Source organism: Hippopotamus amphibius, chromosome 8 (assembly GCF_030028045.1).
Source record: "Hippopotamus amphibius kiboko isolate mHipAmp2 chromosome 8, mHipAmp2.hap2, whole genome shotgun sequence".
NCBI classification, from domain to species: domain Eukaryota; kingdom Metazoa; phylum Chordata; class Mammalia; order Artiodactyla; family Hippopotamidae; genus Hippopotamus; species Hippopotamus amphibius.
In genome coordinates this window covers 84,516,268-84,523,340 of record NC_080193.1, presented here as the reverse complement: position 1 = coordinate 84,523,340, position 7,073 = coordinate 84,516,268, and the positions used below count along the sequence as shown (strand labels likewise).

At 45.7% G+C, this 7,073-nt stretch overlaps 1 protein-coding gene across 4 annotated transcripts in view; it reads left to right on the top strand.

Annotated features, from left to right (window-relative positions):
* Nucleotides 1-4,972: 4,972 nt before the first annotated feature.
* The window catches only part of ACSL3 (acyl-CoA synthetase long chain family member 3), an 86,439-nt gene continuing 84,338 nt past the window's right edge, over nt 4,973-7,073 (top strand). For 3 of the 4 annotated variants that reach the window (XM_057745514.1, XM_057745515.1, XM_057745516.1), the window contains exon 1: nt 4,975-5,253. The gene's annotated coding sequence lies outside the window, so the exon portion shown is untranslated. Of the gene's footprint in view, nt 5,254-7,073 lie in introns of all 4 variants that reach the window. The other variant, XR_009055087.1, reaches the window with a different exon arrangement.

Genomic DNA, 7,073 nt, shown 5'->3' with positions numbered 1-7,073 from the left:
CTGCACTAGCAGGCGAATTCTTAACCACTCTGCCACAGGGAAGTCCTAGAACAGTTTCTCTCTATCGCCAAAAATTCTCTATTATCTTTTACATTCTTCTTTTCTTCCTTCTTGATGCCAGCATGTGGATGTAATAGTTTAGCAGCTATTTCATGACCTTGAATACGGAAGTCACATATGAAAGAGCCACACACTGAGAACAGCAGAGCAGAAAGAGAGAAGTATCTTGGGTCCTTGATGATTTCATGGAGCTGTTTTTCTAGCCTTGGGCTACCTAGTTCCATACTCCTTTTATGTGGAATAAACACCTTTGCATGTTCTAGCCACTATTATTTTGCATTCTCAGTTACACGCAGCGAAAATTAATTCTAGCTGATACTCTAGGTTATCTATTTTCAATCAAATATATTGAGTCTCTATTTCAGTATATCTTTGAAAAATAATAGAAAGCCAGCTATTCTGGAGAGTTTAATGTAACTGCCTGGATTCAAAGTTCTTTACAGATATAAGATGGATAGGAGAGTCATATGAATTAATAAATGACAGAGAAGGTTTAATAAAAATAATATACATAGAACAGCAAACAAGCACACCAATGGATTTGAAGACTTTTAGACACATAAGTATGTGTATCTAATAAATGTTCACTGCTTTAACTAGAAGTTATCATTAGTCAAAATGAAACAGGAATGAAAAGGTGTGTGTGGTTACTTTAAAAAGCCAATTAATTTTAGGCTATTTTAATGGAATTCTGACAGGTAAGGACTTGGAATGGATTCTTTCAATATATTGTGCAACTGTCAGGCCCTTGTTAAAGTTTAGGTATTCTATTTTGTCTTCTAAATAATGAAGAAGGAAGAAGAACAATAAAAATGACTAAAAGTATAGAAGATACATCATTTGGAAAAGAGCCCCTCCCCCCCCAAAAAAGATAGTCTTGCCTGGAAAAAAAAAGAAAAAGTGGAATTTAAAGTATTTCATGAACATGAAGGGTTACTAAAAGGAGGCAGGTAGGTTCTTAATCACTGAAAGGGAACAAAAGTAAACTACCTTAAATTGAAGAAAGAACACATTGCTAGAGTGTTTATGGAATCCGGTGTCACTGAAAGACATTGAGTTTGAGAATCTCAATCCCTAGAGATCTTTATAAAGTCTACAGTGGATGTGAGGGTATCCCACTCACTCTGATGTCTCACCCTGTGATCAACCATGTGCATCCCTCCTGAAGCTGATACCTGTGTTGCAAAGAACTTCCTACAAGGGACTTCCTAGAAGTACCACAGAATTTGGATACACAGGATCTCTTAGGAGTCTCCTGATTCTTTCCTTGAAATTCAGTAATTGGAAAATTTCTTGAAATACATTCCAGTTTTTTTTTTTTTTTTTTAACACAAGGATAATGGCAGACACCATTGATTGTCTACCTGTAGCAGATTCTGTTGATGCCCTGAACATACCCCCTCGGCATTCACACCTCCGGGATATGCTGATGGCACCTGTGAATTTCCACTTTAGGGCTTTCCCTCTGCAAGAGTGGAAGGCAGCAATTTGTCCCTGTTGGGGCTGATATATGACCCAGGCACGGGTCTGCCAATCCTGCCCACTGAATCTTGCTAGCACCACAATCTGAGAGCTCACAGAGTATCTGATTTGCCTTCATGGAATCTTGGGTGACACTCATCTGCAACCAAGCAACCCATTTTCCTGCAGAGTAGCAGCAAGAGCATGTGACTATAGGATCCGTGGGTGCTACCATATATATCGCTTGATAGAATTCTTAAAGGTCTCTTAAAGGCCCAGCTAAGGAGTCAGCTTGAGGATGATGCTCTTTTGGGGTGGAGCCCTGTACTTCAAAATATGGCATATGCTTTGAACCAAAGGTCAAATGATGCTCTGTCCCCAGTTGCTAGAACATCCTCTCCCAGACCTAGTGGAGGGTCTATGATTGAGATAAGCTTATCAGGGCAGTTTCATTTGCTAGTGATTAGTTTAGGTGAAGTGGGCTGCATACATCTTGGGAAGATGCAGTTCCCTAATAAACACATACTGACATGTAGGTGAAGCCAATTTTCCCCCTGGCTTTGGATGTAGTATTGTGTAAAGATAATGGCTGGAGCAGTTGCAGCCATTTTATAACCAGTAAGGGAGAGAACATGAACACTGAGAATGGCAGAGTAAAGAGACAGAGGAGCTATATTTTGATGACACCAGTGAGTGCTTTGAAGAAACCCTAGAATTGCCTTCCTCCGGACATTTTAAGTGAGATAAGAGATGGTTTTATTGTTTAAGCCACTTTTAGTCAGAGATGGGTAATTTCCAGTGATACCCACCGTGGACACTGCTGATTAGGGCTGATGGACACTGCTGGTTAGGACTTCCCACATTTATTTCTTCTGTGTTGATGGCATCCAGCTTCCACTAAAAGGCCAAAAATGCTGACATTTCCTGGCTTCTCTTGCAGGTAGGTTATGTCCATGTGACCCAATTCTGGTCAACAGGACTTGAGAAGCAGTCAGTTGTTAGCTTTCTAAGAAAGGGTTTCCTCCTTAATAAGAAGTGGCATTTAGGAATCATGCCTCTATTCTTTGGCCAAATGCTATTGTGTCTTCATGTGACAGTTAAAACTGTGGGGGCCATCTGTGAGTATGACAGTCTAAGGATAGAGCCAGAGTGAAAGATGTAGAAGCTGAGGTCCTCAGTGGCCTGGCAGAGTCCCTGGACCCATCTTGGACTTGTTCTGCCTCTCGAGTTATCTTTAAGTGAGGTAAATAAATGTCATAATTTAAGTTGGGTTTTTGCTGGATGTTCTGCTCCTTGAGGCCCTCGCCATCTTAACTAAAAAAATGTAGTATAGTATGCCACTTTAATCACCATCTTCCCCTCCCAACCTGCCAGAAATGAAGGAACAAAAAAGTTTCTGTTAAACTTTTAAACATCAGTTGGTCCTGGTTTTACGTTAAAATGATTATGGAAAATGCTACTAGTGTATAGGTTGCTAAACAATCACAAACTATTTCTGTGACCCTTCACATGAGACAGAGCATTAGGTATTCATGAAAATTACAAAGACATCTCTTCTCAATAGCCATGTAATGTGGAGAAATAACAAAACTGTAAAAGGAACTGGATGTTTTCATTCAGTTGGCCATTACAGTTTCTGAATTGAGTTTTTCTAAAAAGAATGCAAATGCAGCCAAGTTCCATAATTCTCTCAAAAGCTCTAAATAAAAATAAAAATACACTGAAATCCTGTCTAAAATAAAAGCAACTGTGCACATATTATTTTATTTAAAGAACAGAACATCTTAGAGGCTAGAAATATTACCTTTCTGTTTACCCTAAGCAAACAAGATGAGAATTTAGAGTTCTAATTCCAAGGACTATTTTCTTTTAAAAATATAAACCGTATACAGACACAGCCACTGCGTCCCTCCCTCCCCCCCCCATTTAATATTTAGAAAGAGATAATGAAGATTTTAAGATGTTGCTGGAATCCTACTAGTCTGCTTTATGCTTATTGATGGGAAAAAAAGGTTCTTCCCTTGGAAATTACTTATTTTGCTGGAGGCTTTTCCTGGCTCTGGAACTACCACTTTTAAAGTATACTTCCCTCTGCATGCAGAATGGTCTTTTCAGATAGGAAATTCTGCATTCCATTTATCTTCAGGGTGTTATCCTTTGATACCGCTTTGACAGATTAGCGAGCAAATGAACCTAATTTTCTAGCAGAAGAGCAGGTTGCCCAAGTCAGGTATCCTTTCCTTTAGGTAGTTAAATTGGCCTGGGGCCCAAGGTGAGTGAGCTTTCTTTGCTTTCAGCCTCATCACTCCACCCAGCCCAAGTTCAGGAGGCTTCACTGGATTCTGAGATTCTCTTGGGAAACGAGCCCCTGCTTTAGCCTGAGGCTGGCTCAAGAACGTCACCTTTCACCTACTTAAAGACAAGTTTTGTGTTGCAGCGGAGGTTTACTATTCAAGTAGCTATTTCTAGCTCCTTCGTTACTTCCGAACAAAATAAAACCCTCCAAATGTTTTATTTCCTGTGGTACCAAATCTGAGTTAATGTTATAACTTTGTTCACAAACCAACTAAATAATATGTTGGATTAAAGAAAAAAAAAAAAAGCTCAACCCCATTGCTACTTGGGTAATGAAAACCATCTTTCTTATAGTGTATTGTAGTTGTTGTTTTAGTCATTTATGTTTTTGTCTGCTTGCCGAAAGGCAGTCTACCTGCACTCCATGTCTTTTTCCCTTTTGTAGTGTCTGAAATGAAATATAATGGCAAGCTGTTTAAAATATAGAAACATATTTTAGCTTCATAGACCACTAACGTCCAAAGACAATAATTTGGGGTCAACTTCACCCTTTGAAAACAAATATCAATCTTGTAGAAAGAGTGCACTGAGGGAAGATGCGTTATTTGCTGGGGTCGGTGAAGTCAAAACGAGAAATAATAAAGAAACATGCTTTGAATTTTTGAACCTCTCTCGCTACAGACATTTCCAAAAATCATTTTATTTTACAAAAGTTGACACATCTGTGCAAGAATGAAACAACTAATCCAGTTAAGAATGAAAATAATACGCGCATTTTTTCCTTGATCTACTCTGAGATTTATACATTACAGCAATATCTGCTTTCGTAGCTCTTTTTTGGGGGGGGGGGGCGGGAGAGGCGGTGGTCTTTTTCCCCGGGAACTGCCCCCTGCAGACCCGGCCCGCCCCGCCCCGCCCCTCCTCCGCCCACGTCGCGGCCGCACAGACCGGCTGCTCTCCCCCAGCCGCCGTGGTCCCGTCCGTCCCCGCCGACCCGTCCCCGCCCCGCGGCTGCAGCGACTGGGTCCCGTTCGCCGCGGCTCAGGCGAATGACCCATAGTAACCCCGCCCCGCCCCCGGCCGCCCGCGCCGCGCCGCGCTGCCGGCTGGAACTCGATAGGCCCAGCCCCGCACGCGCCACCGCCCGCGGGCCAATGGGCGGCTGCCTCTCTTCATAAGCAACGAGCGCCGGCCGGGGGTGCGCGTCCCGGGCGATTCGGCTCAACAGACGCTGGTCTGCCGGCGCCGGGGATTCACCGTGCGCTTCTCGCCGGGGCCGGGACGGGGCGGCGGCGGGCCGGGCAGCGGACGGCCGTCCCCTCGCAGTGCGACCGCGGCGGCTGCGCCAGGGTCCCCAGGAGGCGGCCCGGGGCGTGAACGGTCTGGAGGCGCAGCCAGGCCTGCGTGGGCCGGAGGAACCGGGGCCCCGGCGTCGCGGTGAGTGCGGCGCCCGTTGTGGGAGCGGCGGGGCCGGGTTGGCGGCGGGGCCTCCGCGCCTGGGGGAGGGACGCGGCCGCCCTGGAGGCCCGTGTCCCCGACGTGGCCGCGGAGCCCGGAGCCGAGGGCGTGCGCGCTGGCGGTGCGGGCTCCGGAGCCGGCCCGCGGCGTGGGTGGGAGGAGCCGCCGTGGGATCCGGGAAGCTGGTGAGGTGGGGCCCGGACCCAAGGGCCCACGTGAGCGGGGGGAGCCGCAGCCCGAGCGGCCGCGCTGTCCGGGGGAGAAGGATTCGCGGGGTCCCTGCGGCTGCTTTGGGGGCGGGGTGGGCTGCGGGGTTGGTCACTTTCACTCGCCCGGCTCGGATGCGGTCGCTGGGAGGAACCTGAGCCCTGCGATTTCGGAAATCCCACTGCAGGGGCGGGTGGGGGTGGTTTGCTGCGGGGTGTGAGGAGAAATTGGGGGTGTGAGGTGGGTCGACCTTGTTATTTGTTCTGGCCACGATGGGTGGTGATGGGACTGGGATGGTGTTGGTTTGGGGTTCGGAGTTGAAGGTTTACTCTTCCCTAGGTGCATTTTAATTATACAGTAGTAATGGAATGTGTAATACCGAGAAAGTGCTCACCGCCAGCAACCCAGTGGGGTAGGGATGATCCGGCCCGTTTCACAGATGAGGAACCCGAGGCCCAGAGACATAGAACTGGTTTGTCCAGGCTGGATTTACAAAATGTACTCAAAGTTATTGTGGGTACAGCCGTTCAAAAATAGGATGGAACGACGTCTTTGAGATTATATGGAGGCTAGAGAGAGAATAGGCCTCGTGAAAGTGATTATAGCGAATAAGATGATAAACAGCTGACACTGAGCCTTTATACCATTACAGGCATTGTGCTAAGAGCTTTCTGCAGTGTCTCCAGAATTGTTAACGACCCTCTAAGGTGGCGGTTATTCCCATTTTACAGCTGGAGAAACTGCTGTTGGACACATTAACTTGCCCCCAGATCACAGCAAGTCCCTCCTGTATGAAAATCCAGAGCTCTCACCTCTAAGCACCATATTATGCTGCCTCTCCTTGGTGGCTGCGTGAATAGTTGTCACCGTGGATTTTTGTTTGAGTGGCCAGCAGAGCTGTAGTTTGATAAATCTTTTCTGTTTCTCGAGATTAGTTCCGAGACTTGAAGGGTGCTTCTGAGTTGCTCTTGAAAGTGTATTAGAAGGTTATTACAGGGCAGAGGTGACACGCGAGTGTGCTGCACAGACTTTATTCTTTGGTTTTGAATTCTGGCGTCTTCCCCGTGCAGTTCTCACTCTTAGGGGTAAGGCTTCTTTAGTGACTCGGGCATTTTTCCTTTAGACTTGGCCTGGTTTCTCTCTGCTTCTGTAGGAAGAGTTGGTTCTGTGGGATGGCGATGCTGAGTGTAGAGCAGAGATCCACTGGATGTACCAGTGTCGTTGCGTCTCAGTTACTGGGTTTGTAAGATGTTTGCACTGAATGATTTAAAGCTGAAATATTCCGTGAGTCTTGTCCTCTTTGAAGGAAAGAAGGAAGGAAGGAGGGATGGGGAAAATCAATCCCTGTCTGATTTGGGGAGTTAGATCTTAAAGCCTCAATATTTTTCTCATTGCTTATGTGCTCTTCTGCTGTCTTGTTCTGCTTAACCATTCCTCATTCAGTTAATAGCTGACTTAGAGCCTCTTAATTCCTATTCTATGTCAGGCACCATGTAAGGTGCTGGGAATGTAGCAGTGAACAGAATTGATGTGATCTTTGCAAATCGTCATACAAATAGTGTATGGTTACAAATTATAATATGTGTAATGAA